This window comes from Plecotus auritus (genome assembly GCF_963455305.1).
Source record: "Plecotus auritus genome assembly, chromosome: 6".
NCBI lineage: Eukaryota > Metazoa > Chordata > Mammalia > Chiroptera > Vespertilionidae > Plecotus > Plecotus auritus.
Window position 1 is genome coordinate 142623185 of NC_137773.1, and position 24994 is coordinate 142648178.

General features: G+C 39.2%; 1 protein-coding gene across 1 annotated transcript in view; it reads left to right on the forward strand.

The window, feature by feature from the left end:
- PPARG (peroxisome proliferator activated receptor gamma) overlaps positions 1–24994 on the forward strand; it is a gene marked incomplete at its 5' end in the record, with an annotated part of 150153 nt that overhangs the window by 19206 nt on the left and 105953 nt on the right. The window contains one exon of the mRNA XM_080675107.1: positions 13305–13378. The remainder of the gene's footprint in view (positions 1–13304; positions 13379–24994) is intronic.

Sequence of the window (24994 nt, forward strand, 5' to 3'; positions counted from 1 at the left end):
CCTCGGGTTACATTGGAGATCTGTTCCTATGGCACGACGTAACGCCATTTTTGCTGTAAGTCAGAGCCCACCTACATAAGAACCTACATCACTCACATGGAGCACATACACAGCAGTAAAGAAGTGAAACAGTAAAACAAATTTTAAAGAAAGATAACAATTCCTGACCTTTACTTGTGGTAAATAAATAATAAAAAACATAAGCACATATATACTTATGTCGAAATGACAGAGCTTTTTTTTTTTATAAATGGGAGATGTGACGTAACCACCAAACGACATACGTGGACATTCTTCTCACAATCCGGGACCGCTGTCTCCTAACCACTCACCTGCCTGCCTACCAGTCTGATAGCCCCCTAACTGCTCCCGCCTGCCAGGCTGATCGCCCCCTAACTGCTCCCCTGCTGGCCTGATCTTCCCAACTGCCCTCCCCTGCCAGCCTGATCACCCACAGTTGTCTGCCCCTGCAGGCTTGATAGCCCACAACTGCCCTCCCTTGCCCCGACCCACCTCCTCCGCTGGAACCCGCCTCCTCCACGCAAGGCGACCAAGACCTGGGACCAGCCTCCTCTGCACAGCGCAGAGCTGGGGGACCCCCAGTCCTCACCGTGAGGAGCAGCCACTGGGCCCCACCTCCGCTGTGCATGTGACCATCTTATGGCTACGACACCACCTAGGCTTTTATTATATAGGATTGCTAGATATTAAAAGGAGACATACTTCAGCTCAGTATAAGGAAAGAATTCTAATAACTACAGTTGTCCAACAGTGGGAAAGTGAGTGCTTCTTCAGTAGTCATTTATGCCAGAGTCTGACCATCTAAGAAATCTTGCCTTGGTAGCAGAAACAAACTAAATGACTTAGAAGGTTCCTTCCAACGTGAAGGTGCTGTGATTCTGTATTCTATAATAATAACTTAGTAGAACATATTTCATAATTGACTATATTGGAGCAGCAATACTTACTAAGTGTCTGGCCTTTTGCATCTGTACTTGTAGTTACATTTCCCTAAATGTGACTGCAAATTCTATTTTAAATATATCTGTACGGTGAGTTCCACAGTTCTTTTAAAAGAAAGTACTATTCTTTAATGCCTTCTCAGCCATCATTTATTTCCAGTTTTAATATTTGTAGTTCCTCTTCCATGTGATATTTTTCATGAGTAATGCAAATTTCTGCAGAAGTGAGTTACGTAAATCACAGTCACGCTGCTGATCTTGAAGTCATTTGTTCTTGCTCCTGTGATGTAATGTCATGGTTGATCAAGACCAGGCATGACTATCCATTTTGGGAATGTCTTTGTGATTCCATTTTTATGTCAATGAAAGTTCAAATAACTTTTATTATCCAACTTATTTCACTTAGTTATTACAGGCTTCAAAGTGTTATTGTCAACATTTAGCAGTTAGAATTATGACAGATTCATTGCACTTTGGAGGATCTAGAGGACTTAGACTCATAGGAATATCCTTGCTGTATTTTGGGGAATTCTTAAATAAGGTACATTATTTCCATAAAGATTATTTAAGTGCTTGTGGTATCAGGTGAAGAAAAAGGTTAACTAAAGAATAAACAATTAATTTCATTTTAACTCTAGTAGATTATTTTGTTAAAATAGTCCATTTTCATTATGTGTTATTAAAACAGCTTATACTTTTTATTAGAATATATGTAAAATTTTGAATTGTGCCTAGAACAGTATTTAGTGTATAATATGTACTCAATAAATACTTACGGACTGTTGTTCATTGAATGTGGGGTGATGGTGGGCAAAGCCTTTCAAATGGTCAAATAGTATGAGCAGAGGCACAGAAGTAGGGAAAATGTGAATTTAGAGAAAAGCAAAGATGGCTTCCTGAAAGTAACATGTATGTGTAATTACCAATTACACATAGTTTATTGGCTAAATAATTTTGGTGGCTTATTCATTTCTGTACAATATTTAAAATACTAATGACCCTTTCTGATGCTTATATCCAAAGTGAATAGGTAAGCTTAAATATCAAAAGTTATTAACTCTGACTAATCTGAATTTCTGAGCATCTCCTCTCCTTTCTACCTTCTTCCTTCTTTTCTTCTCCCTTCCTTACCCCCTGTACCCCTGTATTTTGCTCTAGCTTTGGTTCTTAGTCTCTCCCTTTCTCACCTTTTTCTTCATTCCTGGTGTTTCCCATATTCAAGTCTCTCTCTTTTTTTAAATTTAATAGATCTTTATTGTTCAGATTATTACAATTGTTTCTCCTTTTTCCCCCCACAGCTCCCCACCACCCGGTTCCCACCCCACCCTCTGCCCTTACCTCCCCCCGACTGTCCTCATCCATAGGAGTACAATTTTTGTCCAGTCTCTTCCCGTACCCCCCACAACCTTTCCCCCTGAGAATTATCAGTCCACTCCCATTGTATGCCCCTGATTCTATTATATTCACCAGTTTATTCTGTTCCTCAGATTTTTAATTCACTTGATTTTTAGATTCACTTGATGGATATGTATTTGTTGTTCATAATTTTTATCTTTACTTTTTTCTTCTTCTTCCTCTTCTTAAAGAATACCTTTCAGCATTTCATATAATACTGGTTTGGTGGTGATGAACTCCTTTAGCTTTTTCTTATCTGTGAAGCTCTTTATCTGCCCTTCAATTCTGAATGATAGCTTTGCTGGGTAGAGTAATCTTGGTTGTAGGTTCTTGCTATTCATCACTTTGAATATTTCTTGCCACTCCCGTCTGGCCTGCATAGTTTCTGTTGAGAAATCAGCTGACAGTCGTATGGGTGCTCCCTTGTAGGTAATTAACTGTTTTTCTCTTGCTGCTTTTAATATTCTCTCTTTGTCTTTTGCTCTTGGCATTTTAATTATGATGTGTCTTGATATGGTCCTCTTTGGATTCCTTTTGTTTGGGGTTCTGTGCGCTTCCTGGACTTGTAAGTCTATTTCTTTCACCAGGTGGGGGAAGTTTTCAGTCATTATTTCTTCAAATAGGTTTTCAGTATCTTGCTCTCTCTCTTCTTCTGGCACCCCCATAATTCTGATGTTTGTACGCTTGAAGTTGTCCCAGAGGCTTCTTATACTGTCTTCAAATTTTTGGATTCTTTTTTCTTTTTGCTTTCCCAGTTGAGTGTTTTTTGCTTCTTTGTATTTCAAATCTTTGACTTGATTCTTGCATTCCTCTAGTCTGCTGTTGGGTCTCTGTATATTTTTTATTTCAGTCAGTGTATGTTTAATTTCTAGTTGGTCCTTTTTCATATCCTTGAGGGTCTCGTTGAATTTATCAGCCTTTTCTAGGAAATTTTGAAAAACCTTATAACCGTGGTTTTGAACTCTATATCCAGTCATTTGTTTTCCTACATTTCTTTCATTTGTGATCTGTTTCTTTGTCTCCACATTTTTGCTGCTTCCCTGAGTTGGTTGGGTGGCTTTGTGTGCTAGGTGTCCTATATGGCCCAGTGGTTCGGCCTCCCAGTTAACCTGAGGTGGACACTCTTGGTGCACCCCTTTGTGGACTGTGTGTACAGCCTTGTTGTAGTTAAGTCTTGATTGTTGTTGGTGTCACTGGGAGTAATTGACCTACAGGCCAATTGGCTGTGAGGACCCGCTGTGTCTATAATGGAAGAACTGCTGTGCTAGAGACACGCTTATGGGGCAGGACTTGTTTCAGTGGGGCTTTGGTGCTCACTGAGTCTGCCTCTTGAATGTGTCACTTATGGATGTGAGTAGTTGAAATCTGGTGTCATCTCACACTGACCACTAGATACACTAGCTTCTGGATCTCCAATGGGGTGCAGGTCAGCTACTATCTGAGGCCACCCAGCAGGAGCTACAGTGAGAACTACAGTTTTCTCCTCTTTGCTTGGGGCTTGGAGGTTTTGGAGCTGTCTGACCAGAGCTGCAGTTTGTTAGGTTAAGCTGCAATAGGGCAGGCCATTTATATGCAAAAGCTGCTGTGTGGAGCTTGGGTGGGTTTGTAGATTGTGTGGGGCAGGGTCTCAGGGAGTCACTAGGCTAGGGCGTGGCAAACAGCGATGGCTGCCAGTCAGCCGTCTCTGCGTTTCCAAGTCCCCGTGTCCCATGCCCCAGCGCAGTAAACAATGAGTGCTAGGCACACCTCTGCAAGAAAGTCACCCTCACTTTCCGACCCGATGGCAGACAGTCCAGCTTCTCCCCGTAGGAATTTGGGTCCCCAGCGCCTCCCCAGAAACTGGAGTTCGGAGTAATTGGGAGCTTGTCTCCCTTCAGGTTGAAAAAAGCAGTGCACCCAGTCGCCCACCGCCAGCCTGATTCGCCCGCCTCCGTACCTCAGCTTTTCAGCGCTTGTGCACGTCTCAATGCTCTTTTCTCTTTCCTTCTAGTTGTAGAACTTCCACTCAGCCAGCTTTCCCGTGGTTCTGGGTGATAGACATTTTGTCTTTTAGTTGTAGTTTTGAAATTGTGCGAGGCAGCAGTTTAGGTGTTTACCTATACCGCCATCTTGGTTTCTCCTCTCTTTTCTTTGTTTACTTTTTCTGTCTCTGTTTTTCTCCCTTCAATGACTCTCTTCATTTTTGTTTCCCAATTCCCAGCATCTCTTTCTTCAGTTAGGTCTCTAACTATAATATGGAGGTGAAATACATTTCTAGATGCTAATCAAATGACGAAGTAAGGTTATTTTTCTTTGTTGAGATATAAGTGACATATAAAATTGTAAGATATTTAAAGTACATAATGATGATTTTATATCTATATATATAAAAGCTTAAGTGATGGTTATATCTGAATGACCAGTCAACTGGTCGCTATGATGCACACTGACCACCGGGGGGGGGCAGACGTTCAATGCAGGAGCTGCCCCCTGGTGGTCAGTGTGCTCCAACAGCCAACCTCCCACGGTCCCTCCCTCCAGATGGCTGACCCCCACTGACCCCAGTTGGGACTGGGTGAGACAGGCCCCCATTGGCCCTGATCGCCAGCTAGGCTGATGGACCCCACACGTGCACGAATTGGTGCACTGGGCCTCTAGTCCTATCTAATAAAAGAGTAATATGCAAATTGACCGTACCTCTGCTTACACCCACCAGCCATGCCCATCAGCCATGCCCACCATCCAATCAGGAGGGAATATGCAAATAAACCCAACCAATATGGCTGCATCCACAGAGAGAGCAGGAGGGAGGCTTGGGTTTCCCCAGCAATGGAGGAAGCCAAGCTTTCCGCATGCCCTTGCTGGCCCAGGCCTCCACTCAATGCTACAAAGTTTCAATGATAGAAGATAAATAAATCCCAACAGAAATGGTGGCAGCCACAGAGCTGGAGAAGGCAGGAGACTAGGGTTGCCCCCAGTGATGGAGGAAGCCAAGCTTCTGCAGCCCTGGCCTGCTTTGGCCTCCGCTTAAGGCTACAAAGTTTCAATTATAGAAGATAAATAAATCCCAACAGAAATGGCTGCCGCCTCTGAGCGAGCAGAAGGCTTGGCTCCACTCCAGGCTACAAAGTTTCAGTTGTAGAAGATAAATAAATCCCAGATCCCAGGGCCTCTGCTTGGGTCGCCGGGGGGCGTGGCCGGCCTGCAAACCACTACAGGCCCCTCGCCCAGGCTGCCCCACACCCCAAGGGAACCCCCACCCTGATCCAGGACACCCTTCAGGGCAAACCAGCTGGCCCCCACCCATGCACCAGGCCTCTATCCTATCTAATAAAAGAGAATCCTATCTAATAAAAGAGTAATATGCAGATTGACCATCACTCCGACACACAGATGGCTGCCCCCATGTGGTCAAAGATGACTGCCCCCATGTGGACACAAGATGGCCACCACAAGATGGCCAGCAGGGGAGGGCAGTTGGGAGGAACCAGGCTGGCAAGGGAGGGCAGTTAGGAGCTATCAGGCCTGCTGGGGAGGGCAGTTAGGAGTGACCCGGCTGGCAGAGGAGGGAAGTTGGGGGCGACCGGGCATGCAGGGAAGGGCAGTTGGGGAGGACCCAGGCCTTCAGGGGAGAGCAGTTGGGGGATACTAGGCCTGCTGGGGAGGGCATTTAGGGGTGACCAGGCTTGCAGGGGAGGGCTGTTATGGGTGACCAGGCCTGCAGGGGAAGGCAGTTAGGGGCAAACAGGCTGGAAGGGGAGCAGTTAGGCATCAATCAGGCTGGCAGGGGAGTGATTAGGGGGTGATCAGGCTGGCAGGCAGAAGCGGTTAGGGGTAATCAGGAAGGCTAGCAGGCGAGCAGTTGGGAGCCAGCAGTCCTGGATTGTGAGAGGGATGTCTGACTGCCCGTTTAGGCCCAATCCTACTGGGATCGGGCCTAAACAGGCAGTCGGACATCCCTCGAGGGGTCCCAGATTGGAGAGGGTGCAGGCTGGGCTGAATTAAAGGAAAACATTCTTTAAATATGAAATTGTATGGTTACATTTATAAATCCATCATAAACTAAGTTATCCTAATGATTAATGTTACTCTAAAAAATCATGATAGCTATTTAGGATTAGCATGTAGAATGGGCAGATTTCAAATAAAAAGCAACAATTATTTGTTGAGCTTCTGATATTTGTTAGCAGTGTTCTAGGTGTTGGGGATAAAAAATTAATATAATGGACAAATATTCCAACTCTTGTATAACTGCATATATAAAGATGCAATCATATGCTAAAAGATCATATAATATATTTGCTGTTTAGAGAAAAAAATAGAAATTAAGGTTGCTAAAGAGAATTAGGGGTTAATTCAATAAGACATTATGCTTTACCAAGATTCATTAATTAAGGTCTACTGATCCCCTTCCTAACTTGAAGATTAGGGATTCAATAATTTGTAAAAAAAAAAAAAAAAAAATCAATCAACATCATTTATAAGTTAAAACTAATTTTATTTAGTCTCAGAAAGAGCAGCATAAACATTTTGTTTACATTAAATTTAGAATAAAAACCTCCCTAATATAAAGAATCTATCCTATATAATAAAAGAGTAATATGCAAATTAACCATCACTCCGCTACACCCACAAGCCACGACCACCAGTCAATCAGGAGCGAGTATGCAAATTAACCCAACCATGATGGCTGCGGCCACGGAGAGAGCAGGAGGCTTGGGTTTCCCCGGTAATGGAGGAAGCCAAACTTTCCGCACACCCTGGCCGGCCTAGGCCTCCACTCAATGCTACAAAGTTTCAATGATAGAAGATACATAAATCCCAACAAAAATGGCAGCAGCCACGGAGCTGGAGATAGCAGGAGGCTTGAGTTGCCCCCGGCGATGGAGGAAGCCAAGCTTTCCACACACCCTGGCTGGCCTAGACCTCCACTCAAGGCTATAAAGTTTCAATTACAGAAGATAAATAAATCCCAACAAAAATGGCTGCGGCCATGGAGCAAGCAGGAGGCTTGGCTCCACTCAAGGCTACAAAGTTTCAATTATAGAAGATAAATAAATCCCAGATCCCAGGGCCTCCACGTGGGTCACCGGGGAGCGTGGCCGGCCTGCAAACCACCAATCGCCCAGGCCGCCGCACGCCCCAAGGGAACCCCCACCCTGATCCAGGACACCCTTCAGGGCAAACCAGCTAGCCCCCACCCAGGCACCAGGCCTCTATTCTATCTAATAAAAGAATAATATGCAAATTGACCATCACTCCAACACACAAGATGGCTGTACCTATGTGGTCAAAGATCCTGCCCCATGTGGACACAAGATGGCTTCCACAAGATGGCCAGCAGGGGAGGGCAGTTGGGAGGGACCAGGCCTGCAAGGGAGGGCAGTAGGGGGCGATCAAGGCTGCAGCGGAGGGCAGTTAGGGGTGACCAGGCTGGCAGAGGAGGTAAGTTGGGGGCGACCGGGCCTGCAGGGGAGGTCAGTTAGGGGTGACCAGGCCTGCAGGGGAGGGCAGTTAGGGGTGACCAGGCTGGCAGGGGAGCAGTTAGGCATCAATTAGCCTGGCAGGGGAGTTGTTAGGCCCTAAATTAGGGGGTGATCAGGCTGGCAGGCAGAAGCAGTTAGGGGCAATCAGAAAGGCAGGCAGGTGAGCAGTAGGGAGCCAGCAGTCCTGGATTGTGAGAAGGATGTCTGACTGCCCTACTGGGATCGGGCCTAAACAGGCAGTCGGACATCCCTCTAGGGGTCCCAGATTGGAGACGGTGCAGGCTGGGCTTAGGGACACAACCCCCTGTGCACGAATTTCGTGCACCGGGCCTCTAGTGTATATATATTTGGGGAGACTTCACAAGGGATGATGGACATTGTGGGGTGGGCTAAATTGTGTTTCTTTACTTCTTCAGAGGGAGAAGTCAGTTTGGATGATGTTGTTTGAGGTTCCTGAAGAACCTCAGGTAGGGGTGTTCAAAAGAAACATGGAAAAACAGATTTAGAACTCTTGAGAAAAGAGTTGTGGTAAGAGAAGAAGATTTGGGAGATGTAGTTAGAGAAGAAGAAGATTAAATGGTATACATTTTCAGTGTTTATGGGTGACAGTGAGACCAAGAAGGAACTTGCAGAACACATAAAATAGAAGGTCTCAGAAAGAAGAGGTACCAAGAAAAGAGACAAAAATAGCAGTCCTATGGTAGGGTAAGAATTCAGAGAAACTGGTCTCTGGGAAGCAAAGGGAGGAGATAGTTTCAATAGTAGAGGATGGTTGAAATGTCAAATGCTGCAGAGGCAGAGACAGTGGTGGGCTGGAGCCAGCTCAGACTGGCTTGTAGAAATCAATTGTGAAATTTTCAGGATTTTTGTGAGCTGATTGTTATCCACAGCCATTATTAAAAATTTCAGTTTAACAAGTGGTCTTAAAAACAGAAGTAATGAGCACACCAATTGCATCACTTCCTAATTATTTTACACTTCTGAGGTGTTCATGTTGATTGTATCTCTTCCCCATTCTTTTCTCAGTGACATTATATTGGTAACCTGAAATCAATCATTGTGGGAGCTTTTATACCACAGATATTGGCAAACACTATAAATCAGAGTGTTTTTCCATACAAGGAGAGCCATTGTTGAACCTTTACCAGTGCACTATTGGATAAATAGAATGAAAATCAAGAAAAGTTAAATGGCTTTAGCAAGAAGGAGCTAACTTGTTACTTTTGCTTGACTTTCAGTAAAAAGATAGGTGACAAATTATAGTAAAGTGGGTTGGGGAATGAAATAATGAAAAGTGAAGAAACAAATGTTTAAATAAGTTTGAGAAGGAGTGAGTTAAACAGTTCAGCAGATTTAATGTTGATACTGTGTGTGTTTTTAATTTAGGTCTTACAAACTATAGACAATATTAATGTACTTTATTAATGTCCAATGATGAACAACATATGCAAATATATTTGATAGTGGAAGCTTTTTTGTTGGAAAAATCTTAAGGAACTACTTATCTATACAACACATTTGGGGAAATGCTGCTATAGTATTTCACAATTAAGTTTGAAACAAATATTCTTGTTATTAAAGTTTATTGGTTTTTTAAAGAAATAGTGTCAAGAATGGATGTTGAATTTTGAGGGTTATTTTGCATTTTTTAAATAATCATGTTTTCTTTTTAAAATTTGACTAGTGCTCTGACCATTACTTTAGTAGGTTTTCTAATATTAAATTGTCTTTGCCTTTCTGAGATAAATGTAACTTGATTATGGTGATTTATTCTTTTAGTATACTGTAGAATTTGTTGATTAGCATTTTATTTATAGCTAGAAGCCCGGTGCACGAAATTCATGCACGGGTGTGTGTGTCCCTCAGCCCAGCCTGCACCCTCTCCAATCTGGGACCCCTCGAGGGATGTCCCACCGGGATCAGGCTTAAACAGGCAGTTGGACATCCCTCTCACAATCCAGGACTGCTGGTTCCCAACTGCTCACCTGCCTGCCTTCCTGATTGCCCCTAACCGCTTCTGCCTGCCAGCCTGATCACCCCCTAACCACTCCCCTGCCAGCCTGATTGATGCCTAACTGCTCCCCTGCTAGCCTGTTTGCTCCTAACTGCCCTCCCATGCAGGCCTGGTCACCCCTAACTGCCCTCCCCTGCAGGCCTGGTCACCCCTAACTGCCCTCCCCTGCAGGCCTTGTCCCCTGCAACTGCCCTCCCTTGCAAGCCTGGTCCCTCCCAACTGCCCTCCCCTGCTGGCCATCTTGTGGTGGCCATCTTGTGTCCACATGGGGGCAGCCATCTTGTGTGTTGGAGTGATGGTCAATCTGCATATTACTCTTTTATTAGATAGGATAGAGGCCTGGTGCCTGGGTGGGGGCCAGCTGGTTTGCCCTGAAGGGTGTCCTGGATCAGGGTGGGGGTTCCCTTGGGGGGTCTGGCGGCCTGGGCTTGGGGCCTGTGGTGGTTTGCAGGCCGGCCACGCCCCCCGGTGACCCACGTGGAGGCCCTGGTATCTGGAGTTTATTTATCTTCTATAATTGAAACTTTGTAGCCTGGAGTGGAGCCAAGCCTTCTGCTTGCTCTGTGGTGGTAGCCATTTCTATTGGGATTTATGTATCTTTTATAATTGAAACTTTGTAGCCTTAAGCAAGGCCTGGGCTGGTCAGGGTGTGCAGAAAGCTTGGCTTCCTCCATCGCCGGGGGCAACCCTAGCCTCCTGCTCTTTCCAGCTCAGTGGCTGCCGCCATTTCTGTTTGGGTTTATGTATCTTCTATCATTGAAACTTTGTAGCATTGAGTGGAGGCCTAGGCAGGCAAGGGCAGGCGGAAAGCTTGGCTTCCTCCATTGCTGGGGAAACCCAAGCCTCACTCCTGCTCTCTGTGGCCGTAGCCATCTTGGTTGGGTTTATTTGCATATTTGCTCCTGATTGGCTTGTGGGCGTGGCTTGTGGGTGTAGCAGAGTGATGGTTAATTTGCATATTACTCTTTTATTAGATAGGATATTAACTTAATACATGGTATTAGTATTTTTCTCTTTGTTCTTGTTTTTAATATCAATATTATACTACTTTTGAAAAATTAATTTGGTCACTATATTTTTTTCTACTCAAACAGTTTATATAGGAAGAAAATTATCTCTCCCTTAAAATTTTGGGGAAAATATCTATAAAATTATTTAGGCCCAGAGCTTTTTGGGGCAGTAATTTTTTGATAAGTTTTCAGTTGTTTCCATTGTTAATTTTTTAAAAATTTCTTACATCAACTTTTACCATTTTGGATAAACTAGTCTGAGTAAATTGCTCTTTTGCTGTATTATTATCTGCTTAAACTCTGGTAAAAATCTTATTCCGATACTAAAGAGTTGGATTAGTAGATATGAAGAACCCCTACCTTATGTGGGTTCTGTTGAAATGTGAGGGGCTTGTCTGCTATCTTCACTGCCTCATTTTTTGACTTACAGGAGTGATTAGAATAATTTATAATTTAAAGAATATAAACCAATCTGAATTGGCCAGATGGAGGACATGGAAAAACTGTAGTCCTTGTTATTTATTGCCTTCAGAATGGATCTTGTTTCTGACCTATATTAAAATTAATGCTACATTTCATAGTATAATTTTATAGTATGTTAGTATATTTACTTATAAAATAAATAATGTAATAAATATTAATATACTTTATATTAATAATTATTTAACTTTTTAATTACAATTAACACATATACTTGTATTTTATTAATATGAATATTATAAATAAAGTTTATATTTATAAAATAAAATATACTTGAAGTAAAATGTGTATAAATATAAACATGAGAAAATATAATATATATAAAATAAAATTTATGTCCGGAAACTATACCTTCTATGGTACAATGCAATACTGAATGGATACAGAAAGGAAATTATAGATCTTAGTTGTTGGAGAGAGTTTTGGGAAAGATTATAGAATTCTGCCTGCCTCTGAAAGTCACAGGAGCTGGCCAGTTTTCTGTTTGATTCAACTCTTAGGGCTACAAGCTAGAAATAGAAGTTCCTGGAAAGCTTTACTTTCTTCCTTCTTTAGATTCATTACTTCTTAATGAATTCATATGTATTTCAAAGAGAAATTGAGACGAGTATGAAGGAAAGCTATTATAATGATCTTGACCTGTAGTCAGCATTCTTTAATTTTTCAGATATTTTGTTCAAATTATCTTTATTAATATTTTTCTTATTGTTTTCACATATTTAAGCCCTTTAGTTGACTTACTTGTAAAAAAAAAAAGTCAAAGTGGTAATCCATTATAAATTTGTTTCTCATGTCTTACACATGTTATATATCATGAAGAGTTTTGGTGTGGATATTGCTTTTGTTTTGACAACAAATTAGAGAGTATTTATATAAATTGCCATGATACAGGTAAGCAGTCAGAAAACAAAACATGTAGGTCTAAAACACTGGCAAATTAGATCTTTATAAAAGAACATGTCCCATTCTGAAAACAAATTGTTACTTTATTATTGATGTTGAGTCTACATTAAGAGGTTTTCCATTTCCAAACAAAAGTACTAAACAGTGTTAGAGAAACAAATAATCAATGTATACTGGCTATAGTTTCTATCCTTTCATATTAGAAATACAAAAAGGGGAAAGATTTTATATTCATGATCCACTACTTTTATGTCTTACATGCATAACAGCATAGTTTTTGCAAATTCCAATTGGAAAGGTGCAGAATTTTAAAAGAAAAAATTATAATTTTTTGTAGGTTAGACTGTGCAGAAAATTGAATCTGGATATTGGGTCTATTAAGGCCCTGATGATAAGGCTTTTGGCAGTAGATGCTGTTTTGTCTTTAGGGAATGTACTATTCTAGGATCCCCGAGCCCTTCATAAGAGCCAAGGATATGTGTCCTAAGACCTTCAGCACTTTTACTCACATAATGTGCTCTCTGGATCTTCCTTTTAAAATCAGCTTCATGTGGAATGTGCTGCATCTACTATCCCTAAGTGGTTGTGACACATCACTGTACTTTACCTTAGGCTTAACAGCCATGTGCCATCTAGAATGAGATTATATTTTAATAAATATCTTCGCTGTTTATAACTCTGATCAAACATCTATCTTTTGAGGTTATTAATCCTTTTAAGATAAGGTTTTCTTAAATCTATACAATAGGGTAAGTGTCCTTATTAATATGATGTAAAAGTTGGATAAGATACATGACCTTAGCTCATGATTAATGACAGAACTCAGAAAGTAGGTGAAATGAATCTAATATATGTCTCTACGGAAAGTTTCTACAGCCCTGCATGGTTTATGAGTCAGTAGCTGTTGGTTACTTGTAGAGGATACAAAACCAAGCTCAGGGAAAGCAAACATTCAGAATGAAATCCAACAGAAAAAATAAATTTATTTGTACTTGTGTACTTTGGCAACCTGGTTGTCTAAAAAATTTGAATATTGTTTGTATATTAAAAATCTTCTTTCTTTTTAATTGTTTAGATTTGAAAAGAGCCAATTCTAAACCACAGATATACAAGAAGGCCATTTTCTCAAACAAGAGTCATCCTTTAACAGTAAGTAAACTCAGAGTTTATTATACTAAATAATCTAAAGAATACCTTTTTATTTTTAAATAACATGAAAAGTCTTCACAGTATTTTGTTGTAAAATTTCTTAGAGAGCTTTTATTTTGACTATCAGAATACTTTCTACTTTATAATTTACCAGTCAATTGAGGGAGAGCACAGAAATTTATTTGTCTAAGACAAAACAAAGATAAGAAAATGACATAGAAGTTGAGCAATTACTCATATCCTTAGAAATAAGTCTCAAGTACAAGTATATTATTTTAGGTTCCTGTGATACTTATAGTTAAATAAAGATAAAAATTAAAATATTTTTCCTGGTTCCCTATACGCCATGCAACCATGATTTTTGGTCACAAAGAAGAAAGTATCCAATATCCAATACTCCAGTTCCAGCTCCTAAAGGTCAAAGCTGGAATAATTTGAACAATAAAATAAATAACTAGAATTAGATTATAGCTCTCCCGTATAAAATATATATATTCATGATTCCATACTGATATAAGTAAATGCTGACTAAATACAGAAATGGAAAAAGAACTTTTCCTTACAGAGGAATATAAATTAGTAAACATAAGAGGAATAAGGGAAATAGAAAATTGCCACTAAAGAACCACAGTAATAATTGCTGCAGGCAAGATGAGTACTAAAATCGGTTAAAGTATAAGGTGAAACCGAGTATGTGCATAACCTCAAAGTATCTTCCCCCAAATATTTATTAACTACAAAGGGAAAAATAGTGTCTTTACAGTGAGGAGTCCTGGCAGACACCACCTTAACCAAGTGATTAAGGTTAATATTGCATTAATAAGATATATTGAGCTCTGGAAAGGGCCCATCATGCCTTTGTTATTCTTCTAAAAAAATCCATAACCTCGTCCTAGCTGGTTTGACTCAGTGGATAGAAAGTCAGCCTGTGGACTGAATGGTCCCAGGTTCAATTCTGGTCAAGGAAACATGCCCAGGTTGCAGGCTTGATCCCCAGTAGTGGGTGTGCAGGAGGCAGCTAATCAATGATTCCCTTTCATCATTGATGTTTCTATCTCTCTCTCCCTCTCCCTTCCTCTCTGATATCAATAAAAACATATTTTTTAAAAATCCATAACTTCAACTGAATCATGAGAAAAACCTTAGACAAACCTAAATGGAGAGACATTCTATAAAATACCTGACTAGCATTCATTTTCCTTTTTTCAAAAAAATTTTAAAAATATATTTTTAATGATTTCAGAGAAGAAGGGAGAGAGAAAGAGAGATAGAAACATAAATGATGAGAGAGAATCATCAATTGACTAACTCCTGCAGGACCCACACTGGGGACTGAGCCTGCAACCCAGGCATGTGCCCTGACTGGGAATCTGAACCATGACCTCCTGGTTCATAGGTTGATGCTCAACCACTGAGCCACACCAGCCGGGCCTGACCAACATTCTTTAACAATGTCAGGAGCATAAAAGACAAGTATAGGTGGAAGAACTGTACATTACATATGTGCAGTGTCTTATATATCACTCATACCTCAATAAAGCTGTTTTTTAAAAAAAAGACTGAGGAACTACCACAGATTTGAAGGAGAATTAGGAGACATGAAACAAATGTAATGTTGGATCCTAGATTGGGTCCTGGAACTGAGAAAGGACATTAATGGAAAAAACTGGTGACATCTAAGCAAAGTAACTTATAGTATTGTGCCAGTGTTAATATATTAGTTTTGATCACTGTACTATGGTCGTAATATGTAATGTAACAGTAAAGGAAGCTAGATGAAGGGTACATGGGAACTCTGCTATCTTTGCAACTTTTCTGTAAGCCTCAAATTATTTCCAAATAAAAAATTCTTTAAAAATAATATTGGAGTCACTAAATAATAATTCTCAAATTAGATTTTCACTGATTTATAGAGTGAGTTTCTGTTTGTTTACAAATCTTAGAACAGGGAGAAGCAGGGGCATTGTTTTCATAAAAAGTATCCTTTGAGCTGTGTTGCTTAATCTTGTCCATACACTGCCATCCTTACCCCCACAAGTTTGATCTCCACTTAATACCTCAGCCAGTTACTTCTGGTCTCCTGGAAAACCTATGAGTGGGGAAATTCCTCCTTGGAAGGAAGACTCTGCCTCCTTGGGAACCACCTCTTAGCAAAGTTTTTAGTTGGTGATAAGCAGGGTCTGATTTGAATGTTCAAACCAAAACTGTGAAACTTTTTAGATCTCATTAATAATCTCTTGATCCACCAGTCTTCACTACCCAAGACAGCATTTGAACAAGAACTTAGAATTAGTAGTCTTATATTTAAACTAGAGGCCCGGTGCACGAAATTCGTGCATGGGGGGCGAAGGGATGTCCCTCAGCCCAGCCTGCACTCTCTCCAATCTGGGACCCCTCAAGGAATATCCGACTGCCCGTTTAGGCCTGATCCCGGTAGGATCGGGCCTAAACAGGCAGTCAGACATCCCTCTCACAATCCAGGACTGCTGGCTCCCAACTGCTCGCCTGCCTGCCTTCCTAATTGCCCCTAACCGCTTCTGCCTGCCAGCCTGATCACCCCCTAACCACTCCCCTGCCAGCCTGATTGATGCCTAACTGCTCCCCTGCCAGCCTGGTCACCCCTAACTGCCCTCCCCTGCAGGCCTGGTCCCCCCCAACTGCTCTCCCCTGCAGGCCTGGGTCCCCCCCCAACTGCCCTTCCCTGCATGCCCGGTCACCCCCAACTTCTCTCCTCTGCCAGCCTGGTCCCTCCCAACTGCCCTCCTCTGCAGGTTTGATCGCCCCCAACTGCCCTCCCTTGCAGGCTTGGTCCCTCCCAACTTCCCTCCCCTGCTGGCCATCTTGTGATGGCCATCTTGTGTCCACATGGGGGGCAGTCATCTTTGACCACATGGGGGCAGCCATCCTGTGTGTTGGAGTGATGGTCAATTTGCATATTATCCTTTTATTAGATAGGATAAGGCCTGGTGCCTGGGTGGGGGCCAGCTGGTTTGCCCTGAAGGGTGTCCCGGATCAGGGTGGGGGTTCCCTTGGAGCGTGGGGTGGCCTGGGCAAGGAGCCTGTGGTGGTTTGCAGGCCAGCCACACACCCCCGGTGACCCAAGCAGAGGCCCTGGGATCTGGGATTTATTTATCTTCTACAATTGAAACTTTGTAGCCTGGAGCGGAGCCAAGCCTTCTGCTCACTCCATGGCGGCAGCCATTTCTGTTGGGATTTATTTATCTTCTATAATTGAAACTTTGTAGCCTTAAGCGGAGGCCAAGGCAGGCGAAGGCAGGCCAGGGCTGCAGAAGCTTGGCTTCCTACATCGCCGGGGGCAACCCTAGCCTCCTGCTCTCTCCAGCTCCATGGCTGCCACCATTTCTGTTTGGATTTATTTATCTTCTATAATTGAAATTTTGTAGCATTGAGTGGATGCCTGGGCCAGCAAGGGCAGGCGGAAAGCTTGGCTTCCTCCATTGCTGGGGAAACCCAAGCCTCCCTCCTGCTCTCTCTGTGGACGCAGCCATCTTGGTTGGGTTTATTTGCATATTCGCTCCTGGTTGGCTGGCGGGCATGGCTTGTGGGCATGGCTTATGGATGTAGTGGAGGTACAGTCAATTTGCATATTGCTCTTTTATTAGATAGGATAGTGAAGTTGAGAGAATATCATATTACTTTTAGGTAAAATGTCTGGGAACTCAGTGAATACAAGTAGTACTGAGAGAACTTTGATTCTTAAAGGAAATCAATAGCAACATTAAGTTTGTTTAGAAAATCAGTTTAAGCTTAGAAAAACCTAAAGCCACTTTAAATCCAAAGACCAAGCTCTTGAAAGATGAAGTAAGTGGCAAGTATGTACTTTGGCATCTGAAAATGAGTATTTGGTTTGAATTTTAAGTGTTTGGGCATGAAAAATAAAATGCTAAGTATTAGGAATTCTTCCCCAGATTTTTTGCCAGTCTCTTGTGTGTTCAACCAATTTAGTAAATCACACTATTTCATAGATTTTAGGTGAAACAAGAACAACAGAAGTTGTATCTAGAGTAGTCAAATTCATAGAGACAGAAAGTAGAATGGTGGCTATCAGGGGTGAGTTGGGGAAGGGGATGGGGAGTTAATGTTTGATGAGTATAGTTTGGGAAGATGAAAAAGTTCTGGAGCTGGATAGTGGTGATGGTTACAAAACATTGGGAATGTACTTAATGCCACAGAACTGTACATTTAAAAATGATTAAGATGTTAAATTTTTGTTATGTATATTTTACCACATTTTTTAGAGTAAAAAAGAAACAACAGAAATCTTCAGCAGTTACATTTCGCTTCTTTGCTAGGGTGCCCAGTTATGAGGAGAATCTCTGCCTGTGAACATTTATCCTTAGGAATATATATATTTTTAATCTAGAGATGATTCCCTGGACATCATTTTCCAACTGGCAGTTTAAATGGCTCCTATATCATAAATTGTGCAAATAAAAAGAAACCTGGTACACAGGAAACAGTAGAGCTGGGGTGGTTGGGAGAGTTATTTGTGGAGTTAATTTATAACTAAGACAAATGAATCTATAAAAAGAAGAAAAACTCCATAAGAATATGTTAACTGATGGTAAGGGAGAAAAAAAGAGTTTAGATAAAAGATATCTGAACTTGTTTGGTCCCAGTGATTTTATGGCTGAAGAATTCAATTATAGGTGTACTGGGTGGAGCAAATCACAATTCTGTAAATTACTAATAGGACACAATGATCTTTATCATTTTCTGTATGTGCTCACATGCAAAGTTCAGTCTTGCTCTCTGTAAATGGACTCTCAGCCTACCTATACTGCTATGTATGAATTCAGGGCTTCAAGATTCGAAGATAGATAATGTTTACTTTTAAAACCTTAGAAGCAGGTATGTGATACATTTAGAAATAAGATTAGGAACTAGAACAAAATGACTTTTGCTTTTGAATTTTAGCCATTGGATTTGTCTTATTTTACATTAAATTCCTTTAAGACATTTTTATTACCAAAAACTTGTGAAAATATTTTTTAAATAAAAAAAACACACTTAATTGCATATAAACTACTACTTCTTAAAATCAAAAGACCAATCTCTTGTACAGGCAGGTATGTACTTTGGCATCTGAAAATGAGTATTTGGTCTGAATTTTTATTGTTTAGGCATGAAAAATGAAATGCTAAGTGGCTTTAAGTGATTTAAATTACTTCTACTTAGCTTCTTATAGTTCTTGTTAGCATGTTTACATTTTTTACTTACTGACAATTATAGTACATGTAGCATTTTTGCTTCTTTCACTGTTAGATCATTTAAATCTTTGTGTCCACTTGGCTTTCAAATTTGTCATAATGGCAGCATAATAGTTCATCTTAGTGATATCACATAATTTACTAAGCCAGTTTTAGGTAGTTTTTAGCTTTTTATTACTATACGATTACTATTTATTCTAATACCATTACATATAGTGAATATCTTCATGCACATATTTCACTTTTTAAAAAATTATTTTCTTTAGCTAAATTGCTGAAAGAGAAGTTTCTATGTCAGAGTTTAAGCAACTATATTACTCTTGCATTATTTGTTTTTATGACATTTCAAATTACTCTGAGGATATATTAGTAGCAAAATGAATAAAAACTTATTTCCAAAGCATACATGATTCCTGTTTATTTAAATATATTATTTTTTAGCAAAGGATATGTATGTGTTACAGTGAGATGAAAGTAAAGAGGAGTTTCACCAATTACTTAGATATCAGAAAAATATGGGATTTTTGATGGTTTTGGGTGTTGGGTGAAAAAAAACTACTTAATTGCAAGGAAGTTGTAGATTATTTCCTAAGGTTGTGTCAAATTTAAATAAAATGTAAAGACTGTGCTGCGGGTCTCTCATGGCCTTTAAGTCCACACCTTGCTAGTTGTTAGAAAGGAATGACTGCTTTAAAAATACAGCTTAAACAAAATAGGATGTCCAGAGCATTGTATACAATCTAGTTTTTTAAATATTAAATTAAATGTTTTAATTTGTGATTTAAATATTTGAGGGGAATATTGATTTTAGAATAAAGATATAACAGAAAATTTGAAGATACAAAATTATGTGGTTAAATGTACTACAATAAGTAGGAAAAGATTATGGGTAATTGTCATTTTTTAAATTCTAAACTTTCATTTGGGGATTAAGTTACAGTTAATGACATGAAATAGAATTAACAGCTTTAGTACAGTGTATTGTATTTTTAAATATTAAATAAGAAATGTAATAACAATAAAGATCATTTTAAAGAAAGAAATTATCTATAATCTTAACATCCTTATCCGAACTATTTTAATTTCTACAAGTTACCTTCCATTTCTGAATACATATATATACACACATATTTTTATAAGTCTATGTAGTGTTTGAGAAAGTGAATACATTGCTATCCCTGACCCTCAATGTCTATAAAATTAAGGGATTCGACAAACAACCTCTAACTTCTAATCTTTTAAATAACCTTCAAATCTATTTTGGTTCAAAAACAATGTTTTAAAACCTAGCTATGTCTAAACTACATAATATTTTCTGGAAAAATGTATAAGTCCATCACAATGGGCACTATCTTTACTTAAAAATATCGTTCACAATTATAATATGTAGAGGATTAACTCCTAAAAATTAAACCTAAAAGAAAAATTTCTGTGATATAGAAACTATGAATTAGCCGTTTGTTAAACTGTAGAATGCATGGTAGGGGGAGGTTTGATTATTTAAGATTTTTGAGTAATAATTTAAATAAAGCAGTGTTCTCAAAGTAGTAATTTTAATAAAGCCTAATGTACAAGTATGTCTGATAAGAGGATACAAAAAATTTTGGAGATTACTTAATTTTCATTTATATCCCATACTTCCATTCTCATAAGAGAAAAAAAAATTTTAAATCCTTTCATAATTTCTTAATTTTAATGTTTTCATTAGCTAGCACTATGTAAAATTATTGATTTTGGCACCTAGTTAGACTAGTTAGAAAAAATGTGCATATCTTCATTATCTTCCCTTCCACAATTTTTTTTGCATTTTTAAAAAATTGCTAATAATGAGCTCTATAGTCCTAGCTATAGCATGCCTAATTCTTTGAATATCTCCAATAACTCATGTTACAAATATAATGTGCATAAATTCTACCAATATATCATATAGTACGAGATTAATAATTGAAAGCCACTATTATTCCATGCAACATAAGTGATCTCTTTCATGTTATTTTAGTTTTTTTCTCTTTACCTTCATGAATTCCTTGTCTTTCAGTCCAGATCCTGTGATCTGAAATCATTTAAATTATTAAAAGTTTTATATTTTTAACCTTTTATACTTCCAGTAGACAGGATATAGGAAATTTAGTGACGTAAATTCTTTAATAATCTTTAAAAGTCACAAGACTTGTTAGCTGTGACTAGAAACAATTAGGAATAAATTTCAGGGAAATACCATAATGGCATAACTTTTGTTTTCTTTTATTAGTAAGCCACATGGCTTTCCTCTCAAACCCAAGGAATACGTACTGTGGTCTTAAGATTTTAGTTTCATCAGCATCATAGAAATATATGTTTCCCTAAGTTTACTCACTATAATTTGTGATTACTATTTTTCTTATCTGCGAAGGAAGTACAACAGCTCCCACTGGGGAAATACCATGTTAAGTCAATCCTAAAATAAGAAATCTAAGGGAAAGGTCACATCCTAATAACTTGTACAAATCTAAATTCCCATGGAGCTTTAAAATTATTTTGTAGGAGTAGAGTATTAACAACATGTTGTTGAACCTCTTCCAGATAGTGTCGTAAAATTGAGAGCACTTTTGTGTACAGAAGTAACCACTGAAATACAAATACAGTTGACAAGATCTAATTTTTTTAGCAATCTATTTTGAAAAACCAGAGAAATATGCCGTGACTAATAAACCACAAAATATTTTTTTGTTACTTTCACTGGAAATATCAGGAGTATTACTCAAGAAGTATTATAATAATTATCAATTTCCTTATCTGTTAAGATATTTATTGTGAGAATCAAAGATGAAATATACAAAGGGTGTAGAAAAATTTTACAGAATTATGTATCTTTAAGGGATTACTACAATAATTGCCTTTAATTTTTATCTTTTCTAAATGAAGACATCAAAATATACAGAGGACAAGTAATTTATTCTCTCCCACTCAAGCTAAAAGTCACCAGTACACCCTTACAGTATTCTACTCACTGATCAATCCAAGCCATTCTTTTCTTTTTAAAATACATTCTTATTGATTTCAGAGAGGGAAAAAGATAGAACCATCACTAATGAGAGAGAATAATTGATCAGCTGCCTCCTGCATGTCCCCTACTGGGGATCGAGCCCTTAATCCGGGCATGTTCCCTGACTGGGAATCAAAAGCAATGATCAACCTCTGAGACACAGGCCAGGCCCAAGTCATTCTTTAAGAGGATAGGATTTGAGTGGAAGCTGTTCCATCATGCTGAATATAATATTTTGCCCAAAGGATTGATTGTTTTCTAGGACATACTAATCTTTTTTTGAACATGTGTTGTTGGAACAAGGTCTTGATATTTATTTATTTATTTATTTATTTATTTATTTATTTATTTATTTATTTATTATCTACAAGAGGCCCAGTGCACGAATTCGTGCACAGGTGGGGCCTGGCTGGCCTGGCCCTGATTCGAGGCAGATCAGGGCCGGGTCTGTCGGGAGGAGGAGACAGTGGGAGGTTGGCTGGCTGGTCTGCCCCAAATGGGGCCCAATTGGGGCCAGGCTGGCTGGGGGGGAAGGGCCGCGGGCGACTGGCCAGTGGGCCCTACTCCCGATTAGGTGGGGGGGGCCAATTGGGAGCAGGGCTGGCCATGGGGAGGGGTTGTGGGTGGTAGGCCAGCTGGCCCCACCCCCAAATGGGTGGGGGGGGCGATTGGGGGCCAGCAGCTGGGGGGAGGGCCTGCGGGAGGTTGGCTGGCTGACCCCACCCCCAATTGGGCCTTTCGCTGGCCACAGTGGGCGTCATAGAGACCAGTCGTTCCGGTTGTTACAGCGTTCTGATTTCTGGCTTTTTATATATATAGATTTATTTATTTATTGCTTTAGAAAATGTACATCTTTATTCCTTAGACTCTGCTTTGTTATTACCAATTAAAGCAGAGCTGAATTGTTTTATGCCTTATTGACCTACTGCTATTAATTTTCTTATAGTGATTATGTGTTTTGAGTACTTCAAGGATTTTATAAGAACATACCTGAGTGGCTTTCTATTGAGACCCAATCTGTAGCAAGCCATTTGTTGAAATTAATTAGATGTTTATGCATTTAGTTATTTCAGTTTCACAATAATGTATTGCCACACAATAAGAAATATAATTTGCTTAAATTCTTACCTATGTGATAAGTTCAAAGAATTTCTGCAACTATTCAATATCTTATTCAGAAAAAACATTAAATTCCTTCATTGTATAAGTTAGTTCATTTTTTAAATTTTATTTTATTCACCAACATGAAAAGGGTGAGATGTAACAGATCTATATGCAACCACACATTCACCAGAGAAAGTGCTAAGTGGAAGCAATCACACTTTTAAAAATGTAATGCCTCGGTGTCTGACAAAGTAGACTAACTTTCTTTAAGTTCCAATCCTTTTTAAAGAGTAACTGACCTGGGATGAATGATGGCTAGAATGTGGTGGAGTGACTTTCATCCTTAGTGATACATGAAAGTTAAAAAAAAATGTTGCCCACTTATGTTCTCAATTTATGGAGTAACTATTTTTACCCACTAGACTTTGGAATAAAAGTAATAGCAACAGCAAGAGTCTAAGACAAGTAAATTATTTGTACACTTCTGATCTCTGGTGCCAAAAGTGGTGGGGGAAAAGATCTTTTTATATATGAACCTACTGATTGCTGCTATTATAAATTTGTTTTTCCAACCGGTTTATTTCCATTGGTTTTTTTGTTTGTTTGTTTTTAGTTCAGATTTTCTGTATTCCTCACTTGAGTTATTAAAGATTGTCCTCTTACTCAGCAGTCTACCATTTTCAGTTTGTCCTCCCAGTTGGCAGAGTTATCTTTCTAAAACACACTATGTTTACATTTCACCCCTCTTTCAGGGAGCATTAGAGACTGTGGTCAGCCTCAATCTATTTACTATCACAAATATTATGGTTAAGCTAATCCAGGCTGCTCAGAGTTCCTCTCACAGCATTGGGTTCATGACTGGAATGTGCCAATCATCATATATTGTTGTTGATTTTTATAGTTTATGGAGTGAACTTCTTAAGAACCGAGACTAGTACTTAATACAATTTCTAGCAAATATTATAAAAGTAATAAAACTATAATGCTATTGAAATGAAATGATTCAGATATACTTTTATTTCTACTAATTAAGCATAGTATTATTAGCAGTCTTGCCTAAATATTATTTTTAAATTTACCAACTAAAGATGCAAAGCATGGTACAAAATTGAATTATATTAAGAGTTTCCATGATATAATATGTATTTAAAATTTTGTAAATTTAACCTTTGCATGGGCTTTTTATCAAATGTTGAAAATGAATCCATAAAAGCACATAGGTACCTTATCAGCTACTTCTTACTTCTATAATTTGAGGATGACAAATATTCAGTTTACAGACTGATTATGGCTTTTCAACTTCCTATAGCATTTGAAGCAGGGCTTGTAAGTCAAGAAGGGCTATAATAGTTATTTATACTGAGATTTCTTTTGCTCCTACTTGTATATGTTACTTATTAAATAAATACTTATTGAGCTACTTTTATATATCCAGCAGTGTTCTAGACAAAATATAATTATGATATATTCTTGATCACAGTCTTGTCTCAAAGACAAAGACAATACACACACCACATGAAAGAATTAAATAATAGAGCAGAGCAATGTGTCACTGAGGAAAAATATGTAGTAAAAGTTCATAGAAGACACACATGAAGAGCTGGAATAGTCAGCAGTTGTTTGATGAATGGTTGTACCTGAGCTGAACCCTGAAAGTAAAGATATGAATACATGAAAAGGAAGAAGATGGAAATTTTAAACATGAGGAACATCATGGGGAAAGAATTTCAAGATATCGATGGGCATGTTGTATTCTACAATCAGTGGCACAATCACATAGGGAGAGGACAAGCGCTAACTTTGGATACAAAGTCCATGTGGAATGTGGACTTTGTCTAGGAGGCACTGGAGAACTTGAAGAATTGGGGGTAGGGAAGTGGTATGATAAAAGCAGCTCTCTTTGGAATGGGCAAGTGAAAGAGATATTTTGATAACTTATTTGATGACTGAATAAAACATAAAGAGGGTGAAAGAAAAAGAAGAATAAAAATGAACTTTTGGTTGATGTAGAGTGATAGAGGATTTTACAAGAAATATATAAAAATAAGAAATATGGAAGAGAGACTCTTTTTGGAGAAGAAAGATGAATTTGATTTCAGACTTGTTGAATTTGAAATGAAGGTGGAATATCTCAGTAGAAATATCCCAGAGAAATGTGAATATATGGGACCACACCTTGATTCAGAGGTCAGAACTAGACATGTTGATTTGGGCCCAGTTAGCATAGAGTAAAGAATGTGCTGAAAGCTGAAGTCT